Raw genomic sequence first — 26,122 nt, forward strand, 5'->3', positions numbered from 1 at the left:
AACACTGCTCACCACTATATACAACGACTCGGCGGCAGAACAGGACAGTCACATATTACTATTTAAGTAAACCCTATCCAATGTGACACCATGGTGCGTGGCCATGTAATTGCAACTGAAACTAGCATTTCATAGTCGGACAAAGTACCTGTTAGGTCCCCGTAGTGTAGCGTTTTGTTCAATTTAGTCATTGTACCTTTATTTCGTGTAATTTAGTCTATTTACTTTAAGATTTTGAACAATTAAGGACAATATTAACACGATAATTTTTTTCCGTTAAGTTTGTCCACGCGGCATTCGAACTGCCATGTCAGATTGTGCGATATGGCATAAAAGAGTATAAATCGGACAAAAATAATGTTAACAGCTCTGACCTTAGCTCAGTTGGTAGAGTGGTGGACTGTAGTTGGACTAATCTAAATTGGAAATCCTTAGGTCGCTGGTTTGATTCCGGCAGGTTGGATTGATGTTCTACAATATTAAGCTTTTTAATTTTTCCTTTGAAGAGCTTAAAAAAAAAAAAACGCCGTTGCCGGGGATCGAACCCGGGTCTCCCGTGACAGGCGGGGATACTCACCACTATACTACAACGACTCGCGCGGCAGAACAGGACAGTCACATATTACTATTTAAGTAAACCCAATCAAATGTGGCATCATGGTTCGTGTGGCGATCTAATTGCAACTGAAACTAACATTTCATAGTCGGACAAAGTACCTGTTAGGTCCCTGTACTGTAGCGTTTTGTTCAATTTAGTTATTGTACCTTTATTTTGTGTAATCTAGTCCCGGTACTTTAAGATTTAGAACAATTAAGGACAACATTAACACCGATAATTTTTTCTGTTAAGTTTTTTTCTACGTTGCATTCGAACTGCCATGTCGGATTGTGCGATGTGGCATAAAAGAGTACAATACGGACAAAAATATAGTTAATTGCTCCGACCTTAGCTCAGTTAGTAGAGCGGACGACTGTAGTTTGATTAATCTAAATTGGAAATCCTTAGGTCGCTGGTTCGAATCCGGCAGGTCGGATTGATTTTTTACAATATTAAGCTTTTTAATTTTTCCTTTGAAGAGCTAAAAAAAAGAAACGCTGTTGCCGGGGATCGAACCCAGGTCTCCCGCGTGACAGGCGGGAATACTCACCACCAATGCTGCATAAAACGTTAGGCGCCCCCTAGGCGCCGATTTTTTTATTTATTTTTTTTAATTTTTTTTTATTTTAATAAAATTAAAAATTAAAATTTTTTAAATTTAGTAATAAAACATAAGGTTTCCATAGTTGTTTCTTAGAAACTATTTACGAAAGTGGTTGTAAAATTGTTCAAAATATTGTTTTAACCATCTAAATACATAAAAAACTAAAATTAAGAACTAAAGAGGCATTTTTTTGAGAAATTAGTGGCCAAACCGCCTTTGGCTGTTTGCGGTGTATAGATCTCGAAAAAATACGCGATTTGAAAAAAAAAATTTGACCAAATCAGACAACCGAGTCAAAAGTTATGCCTTCCAAAACATTTTCGGCATTTTCAAAAAAAAAAAAAAAAATTCGCCGAACCGGCCGGTTAGGCGGTCTATGCCATTCCTCGCGGCGGCCTCCCACCGCCCAGCGCCTAGGCGCGATTTTTGCAACACTGCTCACCACTATACTACAACGACTCGCGCGGCAGAACAGGACAGTCACATATTACTATTTAAGTAAACCCTATCCAATGTGACACCATGGTGCGTGTGGCCATGTAATTGCAACTGAAACTAGCATTTCATAGTCGGACAAAGTACCTGTTAGGTCCCCGTAGTGTAGCGTTTTGTTCAATTTAGTCATTGTACCTTTATTTCGTGTAATTTAGTCTATTTACTTTAAGATTTTGAACAATTAAGGACAATATTAACACCGATAATTTCTTCCGTTAAGTTTGTCCACGCGGCATTCGAACTGCCATGTCAGATTGTGCGATATGGCATAAAAGAGTATAAATCGGACAAAAATAATGTTAACAGCTCTGACCTTAGCTCAGTTGGTAGAGTGGTGGACTGTAGTTGGACTAATCTAAATTGGAAATCCTTAGGTCGCTGGTTTGATTCCGGACAGGTTGGATTGATGTTCTACAATATTAAGCTTTTTAATTTTTCCTTTGAAGAGCTTAAAAAAAATAAAAAAAAAAACTGCCGTTGCCGAGGGATCGAAACCCGTTGGGTCTTCGACACGCGTGAACAGGCGGGTGATACTCCACCACTATACTACAACGACGGTCGCGCGGCAGAACAGGACAGTCACATATTTACTATTTTAAGTAAACCCAATCAAATGTGGCATCATGGTTCGTGTGGCGATCTAATTGCAACTGAAACTAAACATTTCATAGTCGGACAAAGTACCTGTTAGGTCCCTGTACTGTAGCGTTTTGTTCAATTTAGTTATTGTACCTTTATTTTGTGTAATCTAGTCCCGCGGTACTTTAAGATTTTAGAACAATTAAGGACAACATTAACACCTGATAATTTTTTCTGTTAAGTTTTTTTCTACGTTGCATTCGAACTGCCATGTCGGATTGTGCGATGTGGCATAAAAGAGTACAATACGGACAAAAATATAGTTAATTGCTTCCGACTCTTAGCTCAGTTAGATAGAGCGGACGACTGTAGTTTTGATTAATCTAAATTGGAAATCCTTAGGTCGCTGGTTCGAATCCGGCATGGTCGGATTGATTTTTTACAATATTAAGCTTTTTAATTTTTCCTTTGAAGAGCTAAAAAAAGAAACGCTGTTGCCGGGGATCGAACCCAGGTCTCCCCCGCGTGACAGGCGGGAATACTCACCACCAATGGCTGCATAAAACGTTAGGCGCCCCCTAGGCGGCCGATTTTTTTATTTATTTTTTTTTAATTTTTTTTATTTTTAATAAAATTAAAAATTAAAATTTTTTTAAATTTAGTAATAAAACATAAGGTTTCCATAGTTGTTTCTTAGAAACTATTTACGAAAGTGGTCTGTAAAATTGTTCAAAATATTGTTTTAACCATCTAAATACATAAAAAACTAAAATTAAGAAACTAAAGAGGCATTTTTTTTGAGAAATTAGTGGACCAAACCGCCTTTGGCTGTTTGCGGTGTATAGATCTCGAAAAAAATACGCGATTTGAAAAAAAAAATTTTGACCAAATCAGACAACCGAGTCAAAAGTTATGCCTTCCAAAACATTTTTCGGCATTTTCAAAAAAAAAAAAAAATATTCGCCGAACCGGCCGGTTAGGCGGTCTATGCCATTCCTCGCGGCGGCTCCCACCGCCCAGCGCCTAGGCGCGATTTTTGCAACACTGCTCACCACTATACTACAACGACTCGCGCGGCAGAACAGGACAGTCACATATTACTATTTAAAGTAAACCCTATCCCAATGTGACACCCATGGTGGCGTGTGGCCATGTAATTGCAACTGAAACTAGCATTTCATAGTCGGACAAAGTACCTGTTAGGTCCCCGTAGTGTAGCGTTTTGTTCATTTAGTCATTGTAACCTTTATTTCGTGTAATTTAGTCTATTTACTTTAAGATTTTGAACAATTAAGGACAATATTAACACCGATAATTTCTTCCGTTAAGTTTGTCCACGCGGCATTCGAACTGCCATGTCAGATTGTGCGATATGGCATAAAAGAGTATAAATCGGACAAAAATAATGTTAACAGCTCTGACCTTAGCTCAGTTGGTAGAGTGGTGGACTGTAGTTGGACTAATCTAAATTGGAAATCCTTAGGTCGCTGGTTTGATTCCGGCAGGTTGGATTGATGTTCTACAATATTAAGCTTTTTAATTTTTCCTTTGAAGAGCTTAAAAAAAAAAAAAAAACGCCGTTGCGGGGATCGAACCCGGGTCTCCCGCGTGACAGGCGGGGATACTCACCACTATACTACAACGACTCGCGCGGCAGAACAGGACAGTCACATATTACTATTTAAGTAAACCCAATCAAATGTGGCATCATGGTTCGTGTGGCGATCTAATTGCAACTGAAACTAACATTTCATAGTCGGACAAAGTACCTAGTTAGGTCCCTGTACTGTAGCGTTTTGTTCAATTTAGTTATTGTACCTTTATTTTGTGTAATCTAGTCCCGGTACTTTAAGATTTAGAACAATTAAGGACAACATTAACACCGATAATTTTTTCTGTTAAGTTTTTTTCTACGTTGCATTCGAACTGCCATGTCGGATTGTGCGATGTGGCATAAAAGAGTACAATACGGACAAAAATATAGTTAATTGCTCCGACCTTAGCTCAGTTAGTAGAGCGGACGACTGTAGTTTGATTAATCTAAATTGGAAATCCTTAGGTCGCTGGTTCGAATCCGGCAGGTCGGATTGATTTTTTACAATATTAAGCTTTTTAATTTTTCCTTTGAAGAGCTAAAAAAGAAACGCTGTTGCCGGGGATCGAACCCAGGTCTCCCGCGTGACAGGCGGGAATACTCACCACCAATGCTGCATAAACGTTAGGCGCCCCCTAGGCGGCCGATTTTTTTATTTATTTTTTTTTAATTTTTTTTATTTTTAATAAAATTAAAAATTAAAATTTTTTAAATTTAGTAATAAAACATAAGGTTTCCATAGTTGTTTCTTAGAAACTATTTACGAAAGTGTTGTAAAATTGTTCAAAATATTGTTTTAACCATCTAAATACATAAAAAACTAAAATTAAGAACTAAAGAGGCATTTTTTTGAGAAATTAGTGGACCAAACCGCCTTTGGCTGTTTGCGGTGTATATATCTCGAAAAAATACGCGATTTGAAAAAAAAAAATTGACCAAATCAGACAACCGAGTCAAAAGTTATGCCTTCCAAAACATTTTCGGCATTTTCAAAAAAAAAAAAAAAATATTCGCCGAACCGGCCGGTTAGGCGGTCTATGCCATTCCTCGCGGCGGCCTCCCACCGCCCAGCGCCTAGGCGCGATTTTTCGCAACACTGCTCACCACTATACTACAACGACTCGTGCGGCAGAACAGGACAGTCACATATTACTATTTAAGTAAACCCTATCCAATGTGACACCATGGTGCGTGTGGCCATGTAATTGCAACTGAAACTAGCATTTCATAGTCGGACAAAGTACCTGTTAGGTCCCCGTAGTGTAGCGTTTTGTTCAATTTAGTCATTGTACCTTTATTTCGTGTAATTTAGTCTATTTACTTTAAGATTTTGAACAATTAAGGACAATATTAACACCGATAATTTCTTCCGTTAAGTTTGTCCACGCGGCATTCGAACTGCCATGTCAGATTGTGCGATATGGCATAAAAGAGTATAAATCGGACAAAAATAATGTTAACAGCTCTGACCTTAGCTCAGTTGGTAGAGTGGTGGACTGTAGTTGGACTAATCTAAATTGGAAATCCTTAGGTCGCTGGTTTGATTCCGGCAGGTTGGATTGATGTTCTACAATATTAAGCTTTTTAATTTTTCCTTTGAAGAGCTTAAAAAAAAAAAAAAACGCCGTTGCCGGGGATCGAACCCGGGTCTCCCGCGTGACAGGCGGGGATACTCACCACTATACTACAACGACTCGCGCGGCAGAACAGGACAGTCACATATTACTATTTAAGTAAACCCAATCAAATGTGGCATCATGGGTTCGTGTGGCGATCTAATTGCAACTGAAACTAACATTTCATAGTCGGACAAAGTACCTGTTAGGTCCCTGTACTGTAGCGTTTTGTTCAATTTAGTTATTGTACCTTTATTTTGTGTAATCTAGTCCCGGTACTTTAAGATTTAGAACAATTAAGGACAACATTAACACCGATAATTTTTTCTGTTAAGTTTTTTTCTACGTTGCATTCGAACTGCCATGTCGGATTGTGCGATGTGGCCATAAAAGAGTACAATACGGACAAAAATATAGTTAATTGCTCCGACCTTAGCTCAGTTAGTAGAGCGGACGACTGTAGTTTGATTAATCTAAATTGGAAATCCTTAGGTCGCTGGTTCGAATCCGGCAGGTCGGATTGATTTTTTACAATATTAAGCTTTTTAATTTTTCCTTTGAAGAGCTAAAAAAAGAAACGCTGTTGCCGGGGATCGAACCCAGGTCTCCCGCGTGACAGGCGGGAATACTCACCACCAATGCTGCATAAAACGTTAGGCGCCCCCTAGGCGCCGATTTTTTATTTATTTTTTTTAATTTTTTTTATTTTAATAAATTAAAAATTAAAATTTTTTAAATTTAGTAATAAAACATAAGGTTTCCATAGTTGTTTCTTAGAAACTATTTACGAAAGTGGTTGTAAAATTGTTCAAAATATTGTTTTAACCATCTAAATACATAAAAAACTAAAATTAAGAACTAAAGAGGCATTTTTTTGAGAAATTAGTGGACCAAACCGCCTTTGGCTGTTTGCGGTGTATAGATCTCGAAAAAATACGCGATTTGAAAAAAAAAAATTTGACCAAATCAGACAACCGAGTCAAAAGTTATGCCTTCCAAAACATTTTCGGCATTTTCAAAAAAAAAAAAAAAAATATTCGCCGAACCGGCCGGTTAGGCGGTCTATGCCATTCCTCGCGGCGGCCTCCCACGCCCAGCGCCTAGGCGCGATTTTTGCAACACTGCTCACCACTATACTACAACGACTCGCGCGGCAGAACAGGACAGTCACATATTACTATTTAAGTAAACCCTATCCAATGTGACACCATGGTGCGTGTGGCCATGTAATTGCAACTGAAACTAGCATTTCATAGTCGGACAAAGTACCTGTTAGGTCCCCGTAGTGTAGCGTTTTGTTCAATTTAGTCATTGTACCTTTATTTCGTGTAATTTAGTCTATTTACTTTAAGATTTTGAACAATTAAGGACAATATTAACACCGATAATTTCTTCCGTTAAGTTTGTCCACGCGGCATTCGAACTGCCATGTCAGATTGTGCGATATGGCATAAAAGAGTATAAATCGGACAAAAATAATGTTAACAGCTCTGACCTTAGCTCAGTTGGTAGAGTGGTGGACTGTAGTTGGACTAATCTAAATTGGAAATCCTTAGGTCGCTGGTTTGATTCCGGCAGGTTGGATTGATGTTCTACAATATTAAGCTTTTTAATTTTTCCTTTGAAGAGCTTAAAAAAAAAAAAAAAACGCCGTTGCCGGGGATCGAACCCGGGTCTCCCGCGTGACAGGCGGGGATACTCACCACTATACTACAACGACTCGCGCGGCAGAACAGGACAGTCACATATTACTATTTAAGTAAACCCAATCAAATGTGGCATCATGGTTCGTGTGGCGATCTAATTGCAACTGAAACTAACATTTCATAGTCGGACAAAGTACCTGTTAGGTCCCTGTACTGTAGCGTTTTGTTCAATTTAGTTATTGTACCTTTATTTTGTGTAATCTAGTCCCGGTACTTTAAGATTTAGAACAATTAAGGACAACATTAACACCGATAATTTTTTCTGTTAAGTTTTTTTCTACGTTGCATTCGAACTGCCATGTCGGATTGTGCGATGTGGCATAAAAGAGTACAATACGGACAAAAATATAGTTAATTGCTCCGACCTTAGCTCAGTTAGTAGAGCGGACGACTGTAGTTTGATTAATCTAAATTGGAAATCCTTAGGTCGCTGGTTCGAATCCGGCAGGTCGGATTGATTTTTTACAATATTAAGCTTTTTAATTTTTCCTTTGAAGAGCTAAAAAAAGAAACGCTTGTTGCCGGGGATCGAACCCAGGTCTCCCGCGTGACAGGCGGGAATACTCACCACCAATGCTGCATAAAACGTTAGGCGCCCCCTAGGCGCCGATTTTTTTATTTATTTTTTTTAATTTTTTTTATTTTTAATAAAATTAAAAATTAAAATTTTTTAAATTTAGTAATAAAACATAAGGTTTCCATAGTTGTTTCTTAGAAACTATTTACGAAAGTGGTTGTAAAATTGTTCAAAATATTGTTTTAACCATCTAAATACATAAAAAACTAAAATTAAGAACTAAAGAGGCATTTTTTTGAGAAATTAGTGGACCAAACCGCCTTTGGCTGTTTGCGGTGTATAGATCTCGAAAAAATACGCGATTTGAAAAAAAAATTTGACCAAATCAGACAACCGAGTCAAAAGTTATGCCTTCCAAAACATTTTCGGCATTTTCAAAAAAAAAAAAAAAATATTCGCCGAACCGGCCGGTTAGGCGGTCTATGCCATTCCTCGCGGCGGCCTCCACCGCCCAGCGCCTAGGCGCGATTTTTGCAACACTGCTCACCACTATACTACAACGACTCGCGCGGCAGAACAGGACAGTCACATATTACTATTTAAGTAAACCCTATCCAATGTGACACCATGGTGCGTGTGGCCATGTAATTGCAACTGAAACTAGCATTTCATAGTCGGACAAAGTACCTGTTAGGTCCCCGTAGTGTAGCGTTTTGTTCAATTTAGTCATTGTACCTTTATTTCGTGTAATTTAGTCTATTTACTTTAAGATTTTTGAACAATTAAGGACAATATTAACACCGATAATTTCTTTCCGTTAAGTTTGTCCACGCGGCATTCGAACTGCCATGTCAGATTGTGCGATATGGCATAAAAGAGTATAAATCGGACAAAAATAATGTTAACAGCTCTGACCTTAGCTCAGTTGGTAGAGTGGTGGACTGTAGTTGGACTAATCTAAATTGGAAATCCTTAGGTCGCTGGTTTGATTCCGGCAGGTTGGATTGATGTTCTACAATATTAAGCTTTTTAATTTTTCCTTTGAAGAGCTTAAAAAAAAAAAAAAAAAAAAAAAAAAAAACGCCGTTGCCGGGGATCGAACCGGGTCTCCGCGTGACAGGCGGGGATACTCACCACTATACTACAACGACTCGCGCGGCCAGAACAGGACAGTCACATATTACTATTTAAGTAAACCCAATCAAATGTGGCATCATGGTTCGTGTGGCCGATCTAATTGCAACTGAAACTAACATTTCATAGTCGGACAAAGTACCTGTTAGGTCCCTGTACTGTAGCGTTTTTGTTCAATTTAGTTATTGTACCTTTATTTTGTGTAATCTAGTCCCGGTACTTTAAGATTTAGAACAATTAAGGACAACATTAACACCGATAATTTTTTCTGTTAAGTTTTTTTCTACGTTGCATTCGAACTGCCATGTCGGATTGTGCGATGTGGCATAAAAGAGTACAATACGGACAAAAATATAGTTAATTGTCTCCGACCTTTAGCTCAGTTAGTAGAGCGGACGACTGTAGTTTGATTAATCTAAATTGGAAATCCTTAGGTCGCTGGTTCGAATCCGGCAGGTCGGATTGATTTTTTACAATATTAAGCTTTTTAATTTTTCCTTTGAAGAGCTAAAAAAATGAAACGCTGTTGCCGGGGATCGAACCCAGGTCTCCCGCGTGACAGGCGGGAATACTCACCACCAATGCTGCATAAAACGTTAGGCGCCCCCTAGGCGCCGATTTTTTTATTTATTTTTTTTTAATTTTTTTAATTTTTAATAAAATTAAAAATTAAAATTTTTTAAATTTTAGTAATAAAACATAAGGTTTCCATAGTTGTTTCTTAGAAACTATTTACGAAAGTGGTTGTAAAAATTGTTCAAAATATTGTTTTAACCATCTAAATACATAAAAAACTAAAATTAAGAACTAAAGAGGCATTTTTTGAGAAATTAGTGGACCAAACCGCCTTTGGCTGTTTGCGGTGTATAGATCTCGAAAAAATACGCGATTTGAAAAAAAAATTTGACCAAATCAGACAACCGAGTCAAAAGTTATGCCTTCCAAAACATTTTCGACATTTTCAAAAAAAAAAAAAAATATTCGCCGAACCGGCCGGTTAGGCGGTCTATGCCATTCCTCGCGGCGGCCTCCCACCAGCCCAGCGCCTAGGCGCTGATTTTGCAACACTGCTCACCACTATACTACAACGACTCGCGCGGCAGAACAGGACAGTCACATATTACTATTAAGTAAACCCTATCCAATGTGACACCATGGTGCGTGTGGCCATGTAATTGCAACTGAAACTAGCATTTCATAGTCGGACAAAGTACCTGTTAGGTCCCCGTAGTGTAGCGTTTTGTTCAATTTAGTCATTGTACCTTTATTTCGTGTAATTTAGTCTATTTACTTTAAGATTTTGAACAATTAAGGACAATATTAACACCGATAATTTCTTCCGTTAAGTTTGTCCACGCGGCATTCGAACTGCCATGTCAGATTGTGCGATATGGCATAAAAGAGTATAAATCGGACAAAAATAATGTTAACAGCTCTGACCTTAGCTCAGTTGGTAGAGTGGTGGACTGTAGTTGGACTAATCTAAATTGGAAATCCTTAGGTCGCTGGTTTGATTCCGGCAGGTTGGATTGATGTTCTACAATATTAAGCTTTTAATTTTTCCTTTGAAGAGCTTAAAAAAAAAAAAAAAAAACGCCCGTTGCCGGGGATCGAACCCGGGTCTCCCGCGTGACAGGCGGGGATACTCACCACTATACTACAACGACTCGCGCAGCAGAACAGGACAGTCACATATTACTATTTAAGTAAACCCAATCAAATGTGGCATCATGGTTCGTGTGGCGATCTAATTGCAACTGAAACTAACATTTCATAGTCGGACAAAGTACCTGTTAGGTCCCTGTACTGTAGCGTTTTTGTTCAATTTAGTTATTGTACCTTTATTTTGTGTAATCTAGTCCCGGTACTTTAAGATTTAGAACAATTAAGGACAACATTAACACCGATAATTTTTTCTGTTAAGTTTTTTCTACGTTGCATTCGAATGCCATGTCGGATTGTGCGATGTGGCATAAAAGAGTACAATACGGACAAAAAATATAGTTAATTGCTCCGACCTTAGCCTCAGTTAGTAGAGCGGACGACTGTAGTTTGATTAATCTAAATTGGAAATCCTTAGGTCGCTGGTTCGAATCCGGCAGGTCGGATTGATTTTTACAATATTAAGCTTTTTAATTTTTCCTTTGAAGAGCTAAAAAATGAAACGCTGTTGCCGGGGATCGAACCCAGGTCTCCCGCGTGACAGGCGGGAATACTCACGACCCAATGCTGCATAAAACGTTAGGCGCCCCCTAGGCGCCGATTTTTTATTTATTTTTTTTTAATTTTTTTAATTTTAATAAAATTAAAAATTAAAATTTTTTAAATTTAGTAATAAAACATAAGGTTTCCATAGTTGTTTCTTAGAAACTATTTACGAAAGTGGTTGTAAAATTGTTCAAAATATTGTTTTAACCATCTAAATACATAAAAAACTAAAATTAAGAACTAAAGAGGCATTTTTTTGAGAAATTAGTGGACCAAACGCCTTGGCTGTTTGCGGTGTATATGATCTCGAAAAAATACGCGATTTGAAAAAAAATTTGACCAAATCAGACAACCGAGTCAAAAGTTATGCCTTCCAAAACATTTTCGGCATTTTCAAAAAAAAAAAAAAATATTCGCCGAACGGCCGGTTAGGCGGTCTATGCCATTCCTCGCGGCGGCCTCCCACCCCCAGCGCCTAGGCGCGATTTTTGCAACACTGCTCACCACTATACTACAACGGACTCGCGCGGCAGAATCAGGACAGTCACATATTACTATTTAAAGTAAACCCTATCCAATGTGACACCATGGTGCGTGTGGCCATGTAATTGCAACTGAAACTAGCATTTCATAGTCGGACAAAGTACCTGTTAGGTCCCCGTAGTGTAGCGTTTTGTTCAATTTAGTCATTGTACCTTTATTTCGTGTAATTTAGTCTATTTACTTTAAGATTTTGAACAATTAAGGACAATATTAACACCGATAATTTCTTCCGTTAAGTTTGTCCACGCGGCATTCGAACTGCCATGTCAGATTGTGCGATATGGCATAAAAGAGTATAAATCGGACAAAAATAATGTTAACAGCTCTGACCTTAGCTCAGTTGGTAGAGTGGTGGACTGTAGTTGGACTAATCTAAATTGGAAATCCTTAGGTCGCTGGTTTGATTCCGGCCAGGTTGGATTGATGTTCTACAATATTAAGCTTTTTAATTTTTCCTTTGAAGAGCTTAAAAAAAAAAAAAAAAAAAAAAAAAAAAACGCCGTTGCCGGGGATCGAACCCGGGTCTCCCGCGTGACAGGCTGGGGATATCACCACTATACTACAACGACTCGCGCGGCAGAACAGGACAGTCACATATTACTATTTAAGTAAACCCAATCAAATGTGGCATCATGGTTCGTGTGGCGATCTAATTGCAACTGAAACTAACATTTCATAGTCGGACAAAGTACCTGTTAGGTCCCTGTACTGTAGCGTTTTGTTCAATTTAGTTATTGTACCTTTATTTTGTGTAATCTAGTCCCGGTACTTTAAGATTTAGAACAATTAAGGACAACATTAACACCGATAATTTTTTCTGTTAAGGTTTTTTCTACGTTGCATCCGAACTGCCATGTCGGATTGTGCGATGTGGCATAAAAGAGTACAATACGGACAAAAATATAGTTAATTGCTCTCGACCTTAGCTCAGTTAGTAGAGCGGACGACTGTAGTTTGATTAATCTAAATTGGAAATCCTTAGGTCGCTGGTTCGAATCCGGCAGGTCGGATTGATTTTTACAATATTAAGCTTTTTAATTTTTCTTTGAAGAGCTAAAAAAAGAAACGCTGTTGCGGGGATCGAACCCAGGTCTCCCGCGTGACAGGCGGGAATACTCACCACCAATGCTGCATAAAACGTTAGGCGCCCCTAGGCGCCGATTTTTTTATTTATTTATTTTTAATTTTTTTTAATTTTAATAAATTAAAAATTAAAATTTTTAAATTTAGTAATAAAACATAAGGTTTCCATAGTTGTTCTTAGAAACTATTTACGAAAGTGGTTGTAAAATTGTTCAAAATATTGTTTTAACCATCTAAATACATAAAAAACTAAAATTAAGAACTAAAGAGGCATTTTTTTGAGAAATTAGTGGACCAAACCGCCTTTGGCTGTTTGCGGTGTATAGATCTCGAAAAAATACGCGATTTGAAAAAAAAAATTGACCAAATCAGACAACCGAGTCAAAAGTTATGCCTTCCAAAACATTTTCGGCATTTTCAAAAAAAAAAAAAAATATTCGCCGAACCGGCCGGTTAGGCGGTCTATGCCATTCCTCGCGGCGGCCTCCACCGCCCAGCGCCTAGGCCGCTGATTTTTGCAACACTGCTCACCACTATACTACAACGACTCGTGCGGCAGAACAGGACAGTCACATATTACTATTTAAGTAAACCCTATCCAATGTGACACCATGGTGCGTGTGGCCATGTAATTGCAACTGAAACTAGCATTTCATAGTCAGGACAAAGTACCTGTTAGGTCCCCGTAGTGTAGCGTTTTGTTCAATTTAGTCATTGTACCTTTATTTCGTGTAATTTAGTCTATTTACTTTAAGATTTTGAACAATTAAGGACAATATTAACACCGATAATTTCTTCCGTTAAGTTTGTCCACGCGGCATTTCGAACTGCCATGTCAGATTGTGCGATATGGCATAAAAGAGTATAAATCGGACAAAAATAATGTTAACAGCTCTGACCTTAGCTCAGTTGGTAGAGTGTGGTGGACTGTAGTTGGACTAATCTAAATTGGAAATCCTTAGGTCGCTGGTTTGATTCCGGCAGGTTGGATTGATGTTCTACAATATTAAGCTTTTTAATTTTTCCTTTGAAGAGGCTTAAAAAAAAAAAAAACAGCCCGTTGCCGGGGATCGAACCCGGGTCTCCCGCGTGACAGGCAGGGATACTCACCACTATACTACAACGACTCGCGCAGCAGAACAGGACAGTCACATATTACTATTTAAGTAAACCCAATCAAATGTGGCATCATGGTTCGTGTGGCGATCTAATTGCAACTGAAACTAACATTTCATAGTCGCACAAAGTACCTGTTAGGTCCCTGTACTGTAGCGTTTTGTTCAATTTAGTTATTGTACCTTTATTTTGTGTAATCTAGTCCGGTACTTTAAGATTTAGAACAATTAAGGACAACATTAACACCGATAATTTTTTCTGTTAAGTTTTTTTCTACGTTGCATTCGAACTGCCATGTCGGATGTGCGATGTGGCATAAAAGAGTACAATACGGACAAAAATATAGTTAATTGCTCCGACCTTAGCTCAGTTAGTAGAGCGGACGACTGTAGTTTGATTAATCTAAATTGGAATCCTTAGGTCGCTGGTTCGAATCCGGCAGGTCGGATTGATTTTTTACAATATTAAGCTTTTTTAATTTTTCCTTTGAAGAGCTAAAAAAGAAACGCTGTTGCCGGGGATCGAACCCAGGTCTCCCGCGTGACAGGCGGGAATACTCACCACCAATGCTGCATAAAACGTTAGGCGCCCCCTAGGCGCCGATTTTTTTATTTATTTTTTTTTAATTTTTTTTATTTTAAATAAAATTAAAAATTAAAATTTTTTAAATTTAGTAATAAAACATAAGGTTTCCATAGTTGTTTCTTAGAAACTATTTACGAAAGTGGTTGTAAAATTGTTCAAAATATTGTTTTAACCATCTAAATACATAAAAAACTAAAATTAAGAACTAAAGAGGCATTTTTTTGAGAAATTAGTGGACCAAACCGCCTTTGGCTGTTTGCGGTGTATATATCTCGAAAAAATACGCGATTTGAAAAAAAAATTTGACCAAATCAGACAACCGAGTCAAAAGTTATGCCTTCCAAAACATTTTCGGCATTTTCAAAAAAAAAAAAAAAATATTCGCCGAACCGGCCGGTTAGGCGGTCTATGCCATTCCTCGCGGCGGCCTCCCACCGCCAGCGCCTAGGCTGCGTATTTTTGCAACACTGCTCACCACTATACTACAACGACTCGCGCGGCAGAACAGGACAGTCACATATTACTATTTAAGTAAACCCTATCCAATGTGACACCATGGTGCGTGTGGCCATGTAATTGCAACTGAAACTAGCATTTCATAGTCGGACAAAGTACCTGTTAGGTCCCCGTAGTGTAGCGTTTTGTTCAATTTAGTCATTGTACCTTTATTTCGTGTAATTTAGGTCTATTTACTTTAAGATTTTGAACAATTAAGGACAATATTAACACCGATAATTTCTTCCGTTAAGTTTGTCCACGCGGCATTCGAACTGCCATGTCAGATTGTGCGATATGGCATAAAAGAGTATAAATCGGACAAAAATAATGTTAACAGCTCTGACCTTAGCTCAGTTGGTAGAGTGGTGGACTGTAGTTGGACTAATCTAAATTGGAAATCCTTAGGTCGCTGGTTTGATTCCGGCAGGTTGGATTGATGTTCTACAATATTAAGCTTTTTAATTTTTCCTTTGAAGAGCTTAAAAAAAAAAAACGCCGTTGCCGGGGGTCGAACCCGGGTCTCCTCGCGTGACAGGCGGGGATACTCACCACTATACTACAACGACTCGCGCGGCAGAACAGGACAGTCACATATTACTATTTAAGTAAACCCAATCAAATGTGGCATCATGGTTCGTGTGGCGATCTAATTGCAACTGAAACTAACATTTCATAGTCGGACAAAGTACCTAGTTAGGTCCCTGTACTGTAGCGTTTTGTTCAATTTAGTTATTGTACCTTTATTTTGTGTAATCTAGTCCCGGTACTTTAAGATTTAGAACAATTAAGGACAACATTAACACCGATAATTTTTTCTGTTAAGTTTTTTTCTACGTTGCATCCGAAACTGCCATGTCGGATTGTGCGATGTGGCATAAAAGAGTACAATACGGACAAAAATATAGTTAATTGCTCCGACCTTAGCTCAGGTTAGTAGAGCGGACGACTTGTAGTTTGATTAATCTAAATTGGAAATCCTTAGGTCGCTGGTTCGAATCCGGCAGGTCGGATTGATTTTTTACAATATTAAGCTTTTTAATTTTTCCTTTGAAGAGCTAAAAAATGAAACGCTGTTGCCGGGGATCGAACCCAGGTCTCCCGCGTGACAGGCGGGAATACTCACCACCAATGCTGCATAAAAACGTTAGGCGCCCCCTAGGCGCCGATTTTTTTATTTATTTTTTTTAATTTTTTTATTTTAATAAAATTAAAAATTAAAATTTTTTTAAATTTAGTAATAAAACATAAGGTTTCCATAGTTGTTTCTTAGAAACTATTTACGAAAGTGGTTGTAAAATTGTTCAAAATATTGTTTTAACCATCTAAATACATAAAAACTAAAATTAAGAACTAAAGAGGCATTTTTTTGAGAAATTAGTGGACCAAACCGCCTTTTGGCTGTTTGCGGTGTATAGATCTCGAAAAAATACGCGATTTGAAAAAAAATTTGACCAAATCAGACAACCGAGTCAAAAGTTATGCCTTCCAAAACATTTTCGGCATTTTCAAAAAAAAAAAAAAAATATTCGCCGAACCGCGGCCGGTTAGGCGGTCTATGCCATTCCTCGCGGCGGCCTCCCACGCCCAGCGCCTAGGCGCGATTTTTGCAACACTGCTCACCACCTATACTACAACGACTCGCGCGGCAGAACAGGACAGTCACATATTACTATTTAAGTAAACCCTATCCAATGTGACACCATGGTGCGTGTGGCCATGTAATTGCAACTGAAACTAGCATTTCATAGTCGGACAAAGTACCTGTTAGGTCCCCGTAGTGTAGCGTTTTGTTCAATTTAGTCATTGTACCTTTATTTCGTGTAATTTAGTCTATTTACTTTAAGATTTTGAACAATTAAGGACAATATTAACACCGATAATTTCTTCCGTTAAGTTTGTCCACGCGGCATTCGAACTGCCATGTCAGATTGTGCGATATGGCATAAAGAGTATAAATCGGACAAAAATAATGTTAACAGCTCTGACCTTAGCTCAGTTGGTAGAGTGGTGGACTGTAGTTGGACTAATCTAAATTGGAAATCCTTAGGTCGCTGGTTGATTCCGCGCAGGTTGGATTGATGTTCTACAATATTAAGCTTTTTAATTTTTCCTTTGAAGAGCTTAAAAAAAAAAAAAACGCCGTTGCGGGGATCGAACCCGGGTCTCCCGCGTGACAGGCGGGGATACTCACCACTATACTACAACGACTCGCGCGGCCAGAACAGTGACAGTCACATATTACTATTTAAGTAAACCCAATCAAATGTGGCATCATGGTTCGTGTGGCGATCTAATTGCAACTGAAACTAACATTTCATAGTCGGACAAAGTACCTGTTAGGGTCCCTGTACTGTAGCGTTTTGTTCAATTTAGTTATTGTACCTTTATTTTGTGTAATCTAGTCCCGGTACTTTAAGATTTAGAACAATTAAGGACAACATTAACACCGATAATTTTTTCTGTTAAGTTTTTTTCTACGTTGGCATTCGAACTGCCATGTCGGATGTGCGATGTGGCATAAAAGAGTACAATACGGACAAAATATAGTTAATTGCTCGACCTTAGCTCAGTTAGTAGAGCGGACGACTGTAGTTTGATTAATCTGAAATTGGAAATCCTTAGGTTCGTGGTTCGAATCCGGCAGGTCGGATTGATTTTTTACAATATTAAGCTTTTTAATTTTTCCTTTGAAGAGCTAAAAAAAGAAACGCTGTTGCCGGGGATCGAACCCAGGTCTCCCGCGTGACAGGCGGGAATACTCACCACCAATGCTGCATAAAACGTTAGGCGCCCCTAGGCGCCGATTTTTTATTTATTTTTTTTTTAATTTTTTTATTTTTAATAAAATTAAAAATTAAAATTTTTTAAATTTAGTAATAAAACATAAGGTTTCCATAGTTGTTTCTTAGAAACTATTTACGAAAGTGGTTGTAAAATTGTTCAAAATATTGTTTTAACCATCTAAATACATAAAAAACTAAAATTAAGAACTAAAGAGGCATTTTTTTGAGAAATTAGTGGACCAAACCGCCTTTGGCTGTTTGCGGTGTATAGATCTCGAAAAAATACGCGATTTGAAAAAAAAATTTGACCCAAATCAGACAACCGAGTCAAAAGTTATGCCTTCCAAAACATTTTCGGCATTTTTCAAAAAAAAAAAAAAAATATTCGCCGAACCGGCCGGTTAGGCGGTCTATGCCATTCCTCGCCGGCGGCCTCCACCGCCCAGCGCCTAGGCGCGATTTTTGCAACACTGCTCACCACTATACTACAACGACTCGCTGCGGCAGAACAGGACAGTCAATATTACTATTTAAGTAAACCCTATCCAATGTGACACCATGGTGCGTAGTGGCCATGTAATTGCAACTGAACTAGCATTTCATAGTCGGACAAAGTACCTGTTAGGTCCCCGTAGTGTAGCGTTTTGTTCAATTTAGTCATTGTACCTTTATTTCGTGTAATTTAGTCTATTTACTTTAAGATTTTGAACAATTAAGGACAATATTAACACCGATAATTTCTTCCGTTAAGTTTGTCCACGCGGCATTCGAACTGCCATGTCAGATTGTGCGATATGGCATAAAAGAGTATAAATCGGACAAAAATAATGTTAACAGCTCTGACCTTAGCTCAGTTGGTAGAGTGGTGGACTGTAGTTGGACTAATCTAAATTGGAAATCCTTAGGTCGCTGGTTTGATTCCGGCAGGTTGGATTGATGTTCTACAATATTAAGCTTTTTAATTTTTCCTTTGAAGAGCTTAAAAAAAAAAAAAACGCCGTTGCCGGGATCGAACCCGGGTCTCCCGCGTGACAGGCGGGGATACTCACCACTATACTACAACGACTCGCGCGGCAAGAACAGGACAGTCACATATTACTATTTAAGTAAACCCAATCAAATGTGGCATCATGGTTCGTGTGGCGATCTAATTGCAACTGAAACTAACATTTCATAGTCGGACAAAGTACCTGTTAGGTCCCTGTACTGTAGCGTTTTGTTCAATTTAGTTATTGTACCTTTATTTTGTGTAATCTAGTCCCGGTACTTTAAGATTTAGAACAATTAAGGACAACATTAACACCGATAATTTTTTCTGTTAAGTTTTTTTCTACGGTTGCATTCGAACTGCCATGTCGGATTGTGCGATGTGGCATAAAAGAGTTACAATACGGACAAAAATATAGTTAATTGCTCCGACCTTAGCTCAGTTAGTAGAGCGGACGACTGTAGTTTGATTAATCTAAATTGGAAATCCTTAGGTCGCTGGTTCGAATCCGGCAGGTCGGATTGATTTTTTACAATATTAAGCTTTTTAATTTTTCCTTTGAAGAGCTAAAAAAAGAAACGCTGTTGCCGGGGATCGAACCCAGGTCTCCCGCGTGACAGGCGGGAATACTCACCACCAATGCTGCATAAAACGTTAGGCGCCCCCTAGGCGCCGATTTTTTTATTTATTTTTTTTTATTTTTTTTATTTTAATAAAATTAAAAATTAAAATTTTTTAAATTTAGTAATAAAACATAAGGTTTCCGATAGTTGTTTTTTAGAAACTATTTACGAAGTGGTTGTAAAATTGTTCAAAATATTGTTTTAACCATCTAAATACATAAAAACTAAATTAAGAACTAAAGAGCATTTTTTTGAGAATTAGTGGACCAAACCGCCTATGGCTGTTGCGGTGTATAGATCTCGAAAAAATACGCGATTTGAAAAAAAAAATTTGACCAAATCAGACAACCGAGTCAAAAGTTATGCTTCCAAAACATTTTCGGCATTTTCAAAAAAAAAAAAAAATATTCGCCGAACCGGCCGGTTAGGCGGTCTATGCATTCCTCGCGGCGGCCTCCCACCGCCCAGCGCCTAGGCGCGATTTTTGCAACACTGCTCACCACTATTACTACAACGACTCGCGCGGCAGAACAGGACAGTCACATATTACTATTTAAGTAAACCTATCCAATGTGACACCATTGGTGCGGTGTGGCCATGTAATTGCAACTGAAACTTAGCATGTTCCATAGTCGGACAAAGTACCTGTTAGGTCCCGTAGTGTAGCGTTTTGTTCAATTTAGTCATTGTACCTTTATTTCGTGTAATTTAGTCTATTTACTTTAAGATTTTGAACAATTAAGGACAATATTAACACCGATAATTTCTTCCGTTAAGTTTGTCCACGCGGCATTCGAACTGCCATGTCAGATTGTGCGATATGGCATAAAAGAGTATAAATCGGACAAAAATATGTTAACAGCTCTGACCTTAGCTCAGTTGGTAGAGTGGTGGACTGTAGTTGGACTTAATCTAAATTGGAAATCCTTAGGTCGGCTGGTTGATTCCGGCAGGTTGGATTGATGTTCTACAATATTAAGCTTTTAATTTTTCTTTGAAGAGCTTAAAAAAAAAAAAACGCCGTTGCCGGGGATCGAACCCGGGTCTCCGCGTGACAGGCGGGATATCACACTATACTACAACGACTCGCGCAGGCAGAACAGGACAGTCACATATTACTATTTAAGTAAACCCAATCAAATGTGGCATCATGGTTCGTTGTGGCGATCTAATTGCAACTGAAACTAACATTTCATAGTCGACAAAGTACCTGTTAGGTCCCTGTACTGTAGCGTTTTGTTCAATTTAGTTATTGTACCTTTATTTTGTGTAATCTAGTCCCGGTACTTTAAGATTTAGAACAATTAAGGACAACATTAACACCGATAATTTTTTCTGTTAAGTTTTTTTCTACGTTGCATTCGAACTGCCATGTCGGATTGTGCGATGTGGCATAAAAGAGTACAATACGGACAAAAATATAGTTAATTGCTCCGACCTTAGCTCAGTTAGTAGAGCGGACGACTGTAGTTTGATTAATCTAAATTGGAAATCCTTAGGTCGCTGGTTCGAATCCGGCAGGTCGGATTGATTTTTTACAATATTAAGCTTTTTAATTTTTCCTTTGAAGAGCTAAAAAAAGAAACGCTGTTGCCGGGGATCGAACCCAGGTCTCCCGCGTGACAGGCGGGAATACTCACCACCAATGCTGCATAAAACGTTAGGCGCCCCCTAGGCGCCGATTTTTTTATTTATTTTTTTTAATTTTTTTTATTTTAATAAAATTAAAAATTAAAATTTTTTAAATTTAGTAATAAAACATAAGGTTTCCATAGTTGTTTCTTAGAAACTATTTACGAAAGTGGTTGTAAAATTGTTCAAAATATTGTTTTAACCATCTAAATACATAAAAAACTAAAATTAAGAACTAAAGAGGCATTTTTTTGAGAAATTAGTGGACCAAACCGCCTTTGGCTGTTTGCGGTGTATAGATCTCGAAAAAATACGCGATTTGAAAAAAAAATTTGACCAAATCAGACAACCGAGTCAAAAGTTATGCCTTCCAAAACATTTTCGACAAAAAAAAAAAAAAAAATCGCGAACCGGCCGGTTAGGCGGTCTATGCCATTCCTCGCCACCGCCAGCGCCTAGGCGCGATTTTTGCAACACTGCTCACCACTATACTACAACGACTCGCGCGGCAGAACAGGACAGTCACATATTACTATTTAAGTAAACCCTATCCAATGTGACACCATGGTGCGTGTGGCCATGTAATTGCAACTGAAACTAGCATTTCATAGTCGGACAAAGTACCTGTTAGGTCCCCGTAGTGTAGCGTTTTGTTCAATTTAGTCATTGTACCTTTATTTCGTGTAATTTAGTCTATTTACTTTAAGATTTTGAACAATTAAGGACAATATTAACACCGATAATTTCTTCCGTTAAGTTTGTCCACGCGGCATTCGAACTGCCATGTCAGATTGTGCGATATGGCATAAAAGAGTATAAATCGGACAAAAGATAATGTTAACAGCTCTGACCTTAGCTCAGTTGGTAGAGTGGTGGACTGTAGTTGGACTAATCTAAATTGGAAATCCTTAGGTCGCTGGTTTGATTCATAAGGTTTCCATAGGCAGGTTGGATTGATGTTCTACAATATTAAGCTTTTTAATTTTTCCTTTGAAGAGCTTTTTGCAACACTGCTCACCACTATACTACAACGACTCGCGCGGCAGAAAAAAAAAAAAAACGCCACCATGTTGCCGGGGATCGAACCCGGGTCTCCATTGCGTGACAGGCGGGGATACTCACCACTATACTACAACGACTCGCGCGGAAATCAAAGGTTGGATTGATGTTCAGGACAGTCACATATTACTATTTAAGTAAACCCAATCAAATGTGGCATCATGGTTCGTGTGGCGATCTAATTGCAACTGAAACTAACATTTCATAGTCGGACAAAGTACCTGTTAGGTCCCTGTACTGTAGCGTTTTGTTCAATTTAGTTATTGTACCTTTATTTTGTGTAATCTAGTCCCGGTACTTTAAGATTTAGAACAATTAAGGACAACATTAACACCGATAATTTTTTCTGTTAAGTTTTTTTCTACGTTGCATTCGAACTGCCATGTCGGATTGTGCGATGTGGCATAAAAGTACAATACGGACAAAAATATAGTTAATTGCTCCGACCTTAGCTCAGTTAGTAGAGGAGGACTGTAGTTGATTAATCTAAATTGGAAATTAGGTCGCTGGTTCGAATCCGGCAGGTCGGATTGATTTTTTACAATATTAAGCTTTTTAATTTTTCCTTTGAAGAGCTAAAAAAAAAACGCTGTTGCCGGGGATCGAACCCAGGTCTCCCGCGTGACAGGCGGGAATACTCACCACCAATGCTGCATAAAACGTTAGGCGCCCCTAGGCGCCGATTTTTTTTTTTTTTTTTTTATTAAAATTAAAAATTAAAATTTTTTAAATTTAGTAATAAAACATAAGGTTTCCATAGTTGTTTCTTAGAAACTATTTACGAAAGTGGTTGTTAAATTGTTCAAAATATTGTTTTAACCATCTAAATACATAAAAAACTAAAATTAAGAACTAAAGAGGCATTTTTTGAGAAATTAGTGGACCAAACCGCCTTGGCTGTTTGCGGTGTATAGATCTCGAAAAAATACGCGATTTGAAAAAAAAATTTGACCAAATCAGACAACCGAGTCAAAAGTTATGCCTTCCAAAACATTTTTCGACATTTTCAAAAAAAAAAAAAAAAATTCGCCGAACCGGCCGGTTAGGCGGTCTATGCCATTCCTCGCGGCGGCCTCCCACCGCCCAGCGCCTAGGCGCGATTTTTGCAACACTGCTCACCACTATACTACAACGACTCGCGCGGCAGAACAGGACAGTCACATATTACTATTTAAGTAAACCCTATCCAATGTGACACCATGGTGCGTGTGGCCATGTAATTGCAACTGAAACTAGCATTTCATAGTCGGACAAAGTACCTGTTAGGTCCCCGTAGTGTAGCGTTTTGTTCAATTTAGTCATTGTACCTTTATTTCGTGTAATTTAGTCTATTTACTTTAAGATTTTGAACAATTAAGGACAATATTAACACCGATAATTTCTTCCGTTAAGTTTGTCCACGCGGCATTCGAACTGCCATGTCAGATTGTGCGATATGGCATAAAAGAGTATAAATCGGACAAAAAATAATGTTAACAGCTCTGACCTTAGCTCAGTTGGTAGAGTGGTGGACTGTAGTTGGACTAATCTAAATTGGAAATCCTTAGGTCGCTGGTTTGATTCCGGCAGGTTGGATTGATGTTCTACAATATTAAGCTTTTTAATTTTTCCTTTGAAGAGCTTAAAAAAAAAAAAAAAAGACGCCGTTGCCGGGATCGAACCCGGGTCTCCCGCGTGACAGGCGAGGATACTCACCACTATACTACAACGACTCGCGCAGAACAGGACAGTCACATATTACTATTTAAGTAAACCCAATCAAATGTGGCATCATGGTTCGTGTGGCGATCTAATTGCAACTGAAACTAACATTTCATAGTCGGACAAGTACCTGTTAGGTCCCTGTACTGTAGCGTTTTGTTCAATTTAGTTATTGTACCTTTATTTTGTGTAATCTAGTCCCGGTACTTTAGATTTAGAACAATTAAGGACAAACATTAACACCGATAATTTTTTTTGTTAATTTTTTTCTACGTTGCATTCGAACTGCCATGTCGGATTGTGTGCGATGTGCATAAAAGAGTACAATACGGACAAAAATATTGTTAATTGCTCCGACCTTAGCTCAGTTAGTAGAGCGGACGACTGTAGTTTGATTAATCTAAATTGGAAATCCTTAGGTCGCTGGTTCGAATCCGGCAGGTCGGATTGATTTTTTACAATATTAAGCTTTTTAATTTTTCCTTTGAAGAGCTAAAAAAAAAACGCTGTTGCCGGGGATCGAACCCAGGTCTCCCGCGTGACAGGGGAATACTCACCACCAATGCTGCATAAAACGTTAGGCGCCCCCTAGGCGCCGATTTTTTTTTTTTTTTTTTAATTTTTTAATTTTTAATAAAATTAAAAATTAAAATTTTTTAAATTTAGTAATAAAACATAAGGTTTCCATAGTTGTTTTCTTAGAAACTATTACGAAAGTGGTTGTAAAATTGTTCAAAATATTGTTTTAACCATCTAAATACATAAAAAACTAAAATTAAGAACTAAAGAGGCATTTTTTTGAGAAATTAGTGGACCAAACCGCCTTTGGCTGTTTGCGGTGTATAGATCTCGAAAAAATACGCGATTTGAAAAAAAAAATTTGACCAAATCAGACAACCGAGTCAAAAGTATGCCTTCAAAACATTTTCGACATTTTCAAAAAAAAAAAAAAAAAATTCGCCGAACCGGCCGGTTAGGCGGTCTATGCATTCCTCGCGGCGGCTCCCACCGCCCAGCGCCTAGGCGCGATTTTTGCAACACTGCTCACCACTATACTACAACGACTCGCGCGGCAGAACAGGACAGTCACATATTACTATTTAAGTAAACCCTATCCAATGTGACACCATGGTGCGTGTGGCCATGTAATTGCAACTGAAACTAGCATTTCATAGTCGGACAAAGTACCTGTTAGGTCCCCGTAGTGTAGCGTTTTGTTCAATTTAGTCATTGTACCTTTATTTCGTGTAATTTAGTCTATTTACTTTAAGATTTTGAACAATTAAGGACAATATTAACACCGATAATTTCTTCCGTTAAGTTTGTCCACGCGCATTCGAACTGCCATGTCAGATTGTGCGATATGGCATAAAAGAGTATAAATCGGACAAAAATAATGTTAACAGCTCTGACCTTAGCTCAGTTGGTAGAGTGGTGGACTGTAGTTGGACTAATCTAAATTGGAAATCCTTAGGTCGCTGGTTTGATTCCGGCAGGTTGGATTGATGTTCTACAATATTAAGCTTTTAATTTTTCCTTTGAAGAGCTTAAAAAAAAAAAAAAAAAAAAAAAAAACGCCGTTGCCGGGGATCGAACCGGTCTCCCGCGTGACAGGCGGGATACTCACCACTATACTACAACGACTCGCGCGGCAGAACAGGACAGTCACATATTACTATTTAAGTAAACCCAATCAAATGTGGCATCATGGTTCGTGTGGCGATCTAATTGCAACTGAAACTAACATTTCATAGTCGGACAAAGTACCTGTTAGGTCCCTGTACTGTAGCGTTTTGTTCAATTTAGTTATTGTACCTTTATTTTGTGTAATCTAGTCCGGTACTTTAAGATTTAGAACAATTAAGGACAACATTAACACGATAATTTTCTGTTAAGTTTTTTCTACGTTGCATTCGAACTGCCATGTCGGATTGTGCGATGTGGCATAAAAGAGTACAATACGGACAAAATATAGTTAATTGCTCCGACCTTAGCTCAGTTAGTAGAGCGGACGACTGTAGTTTGATTAATCTAAATTGGAAATCCTTAGGTGCGTTTCGAATCCGGCAGGTCGGATTGATTTTTTACAATATTAAGCTTTTAATTTTTCCTTTGAAGAGCTTAAAAAAAAAACTGTTGCCGGGGATCGAACCCAGGTCTCCCGCGTGACAGGCGGGAATACTCACCACCAATGCTGCATAAAACGTTAGGCGCCCCCTAGGCGCCGATTTTTTATATTTTTTTAATTTTTTTAAAATTAAAAATTTAAATTTTTTAAAATTTAGTAATAAAACATAAGGTTTCCATAGTTGTTTCTTAGAAACTATTTACGAAAGTGGTTGTAAAATTGTTCAAAATATTGTTTTAACCATCTAAATACATAAAAAACTAAAATTAAGAACTAAAGAGGCATTTTTTGAGAAATTAGTGGACCAAACCGCCTTGGCTGTTTGCGGTGTA

General features: G+C 38.2%; 16 non-coding genes across 16 annotated transcripts; 8 read left to right on the forward strand and 8 right to left on the reverse strand.

Annotated features, from left to right (window-relative positions):
• The first annotated feature begins 940 nt into the window (after nt 1-940).
• On the forward strand, nt 941-1,034 carry TRNAY-GUA. Its single transcript has 2 exons — nt 941-977; nt 999-1,034. It is a non-coding gene; the product is annotated as a tRNA-Tyr (tRNA).
• Nucleotides 1,035-3,851: 2,817 nt separating this feature from the next.
• On the reverse strand, nt 3,852-3,922 carry TRNAD-GUC. The gene has a single exon. It is a non-coding gene; the product is annotated as a tRNA-Asp (tRNA).
• Nucleotides 3,923-4,269: 347 nt separating this feature from the next.
• TRNAY-GUA lies at nt 4,270-4,363 on the forward strand. The gene is made up of 2 exons: nt 4,270-4,306; nt 4,328-4,363. It is a non-coding gene; the product is annotated as a tRNA-Tyr (tRNA).
• Nucleotides 4,364-5,492: 1,129 nt separating this feature from the next.
• TRNAD-GUC lies at nt 5,493-5,564 on the reverse strand. The gene has a single exon. It is a non-coding gene; the product is annotated as a tRNA-Asp (tRNA).
• Nucleotides 5,565-5,912: 348 nt separating this feature from the next.
• TRNAY-GUA lies at nt 5,913-6,006 on the forward strand. The gene is made up of 2 exons: nt 5,913-5,949; nt 5,971-6,006. It is a non-coding gene; the product is annotated as a tRNA-Tyr (tRNA).
• A 1,128-nt stretch (nt 6,007-7,134) lies between these two features.
• Nucleotides 7,135-7,206, reverse strand: TRNAD-GUC. Its single transcript has one exon. It is a non-coding gene; the product is annotated as a tRNA-Asp (tRNA).
• Nucleotides 7,207-7,552: 346 nt separating this feature from the next.
• On the forward strand, nt 7,553-7,646 carry TRNAY-GUA. Its single transcript has 2 exons — nt 7,553-7,589; nt 7,611-7,646. It is a non-coding gene; the product is annotated as a tRNA-Tyr (tRNA).
• Nucleotides 7,647-10,438: 2,792 nt separating this feature from the next.
• Nucleotides 10,439-10,510, reverse strand: TRNAD-GUC. Its single transcript has one exon. It is a non-coding gene; the product is annotated as a tRNA-Asp (tRNA).
• Nucleotides 10,511-15,369: 4,859 nt separating this feature from the next.
• Nucleotides 15,370-15,442, reverse strand: TRNAD-GUC. The gene has a single exon. It is a non-coding gene; the product is annotated as a tRNA-Asp (tRNA).
• A 348-nt stretch (nt 15,443-15,790) lies between these two features.
• TRNAT-UGU lies at nt 15,791-15,886 on the forward strand. Its single transcript has 2 exons — nt 15,791-15,828; nt 15,851-15,886. It is a non-coding gene; the product is annotated as a tRNA-Thr (tRNA).
• Nucleotides 15,887-17,013: 1,127 nt separating this feature from the next.
• Nucleotides 17,014-17,084, reverse strand: TRNAD-GUC. The gene has a single exon. It is a non-coding gene; the product is annotated as a tRNA-Asp (tRNA).
• A 1,570-nt stretch (nt 17,085-18,654) lies between these two features.
• Nucleotides 18,655-18,725, reverse strand: TRNAD-GUC. Its single transcript has one exon. It is a non-coding gene; the product is annotated as a tRNA-Asp (tRNA).
• A 349-nt stretch (nt 18,726-19,074) lies between these two features.
• Nucleotides 19,075-19,168, forward strand: TRNAY-GUA. The gene is made up of 2 exons: nt 19,075-19,111; nt 19,133-19,168. It is a non-coding gene; the product is annotated as a tRNA-Tyr (tRNA).
• A 1,535-nt stretch (nt 19,169-20,703) lies between these two features.
• On the forward strand, nt 20,704-20,797 carry TRNAY-GUA. Its single transcript has 2 exons — nt 20,704-20,740; nt 20,762-20,797. It is a non-coding gene; the product is annotated as a tRNA-Tyr (tRNA).
• Nucleotides 20,798-23,602: 2,805 nt separating this feature from the next.
• TRNAD-GUC lies at nt 23,603-23,673 on the reverse strand. The gene has a single exon. It is a non-coding gene; the product is annotated as a tRNA-Asp (tRNA).
• A 342-nt stretch (nt 23,674-24,015) lies between these two features.
• TRNAY-GUA lies at nt 24,016-24,109 on the forward strand. The gene is made up of 2 exons: nt 24,016-24,052; nt 24,074-24,109. It is a non-coding gene; the product is annotated as a tRNA-Tyr (tRNA).
• The last annotated feature ends 2,013 nt before the right edge of the window (nt 24,110-26,122 follow it).

The sequence above is a fragment of the Ipomoea nil genome, unplaced genomic scaffold, assembly GCF_001879475.1.
Source record: "Ipomoea nil cultivar Tokyo-kokei standard unplaced genomic scaffold, Asagao_1.1 scaffold1038, whole genome shotgun sequence".
Classification (NCBI taxonomy): Eukaryota; Viridiplantae; Streptophyta; class Magnoliopsida; order Solanales; family Convolvulaceae; genus Ipomoea; species Ipomoea nil.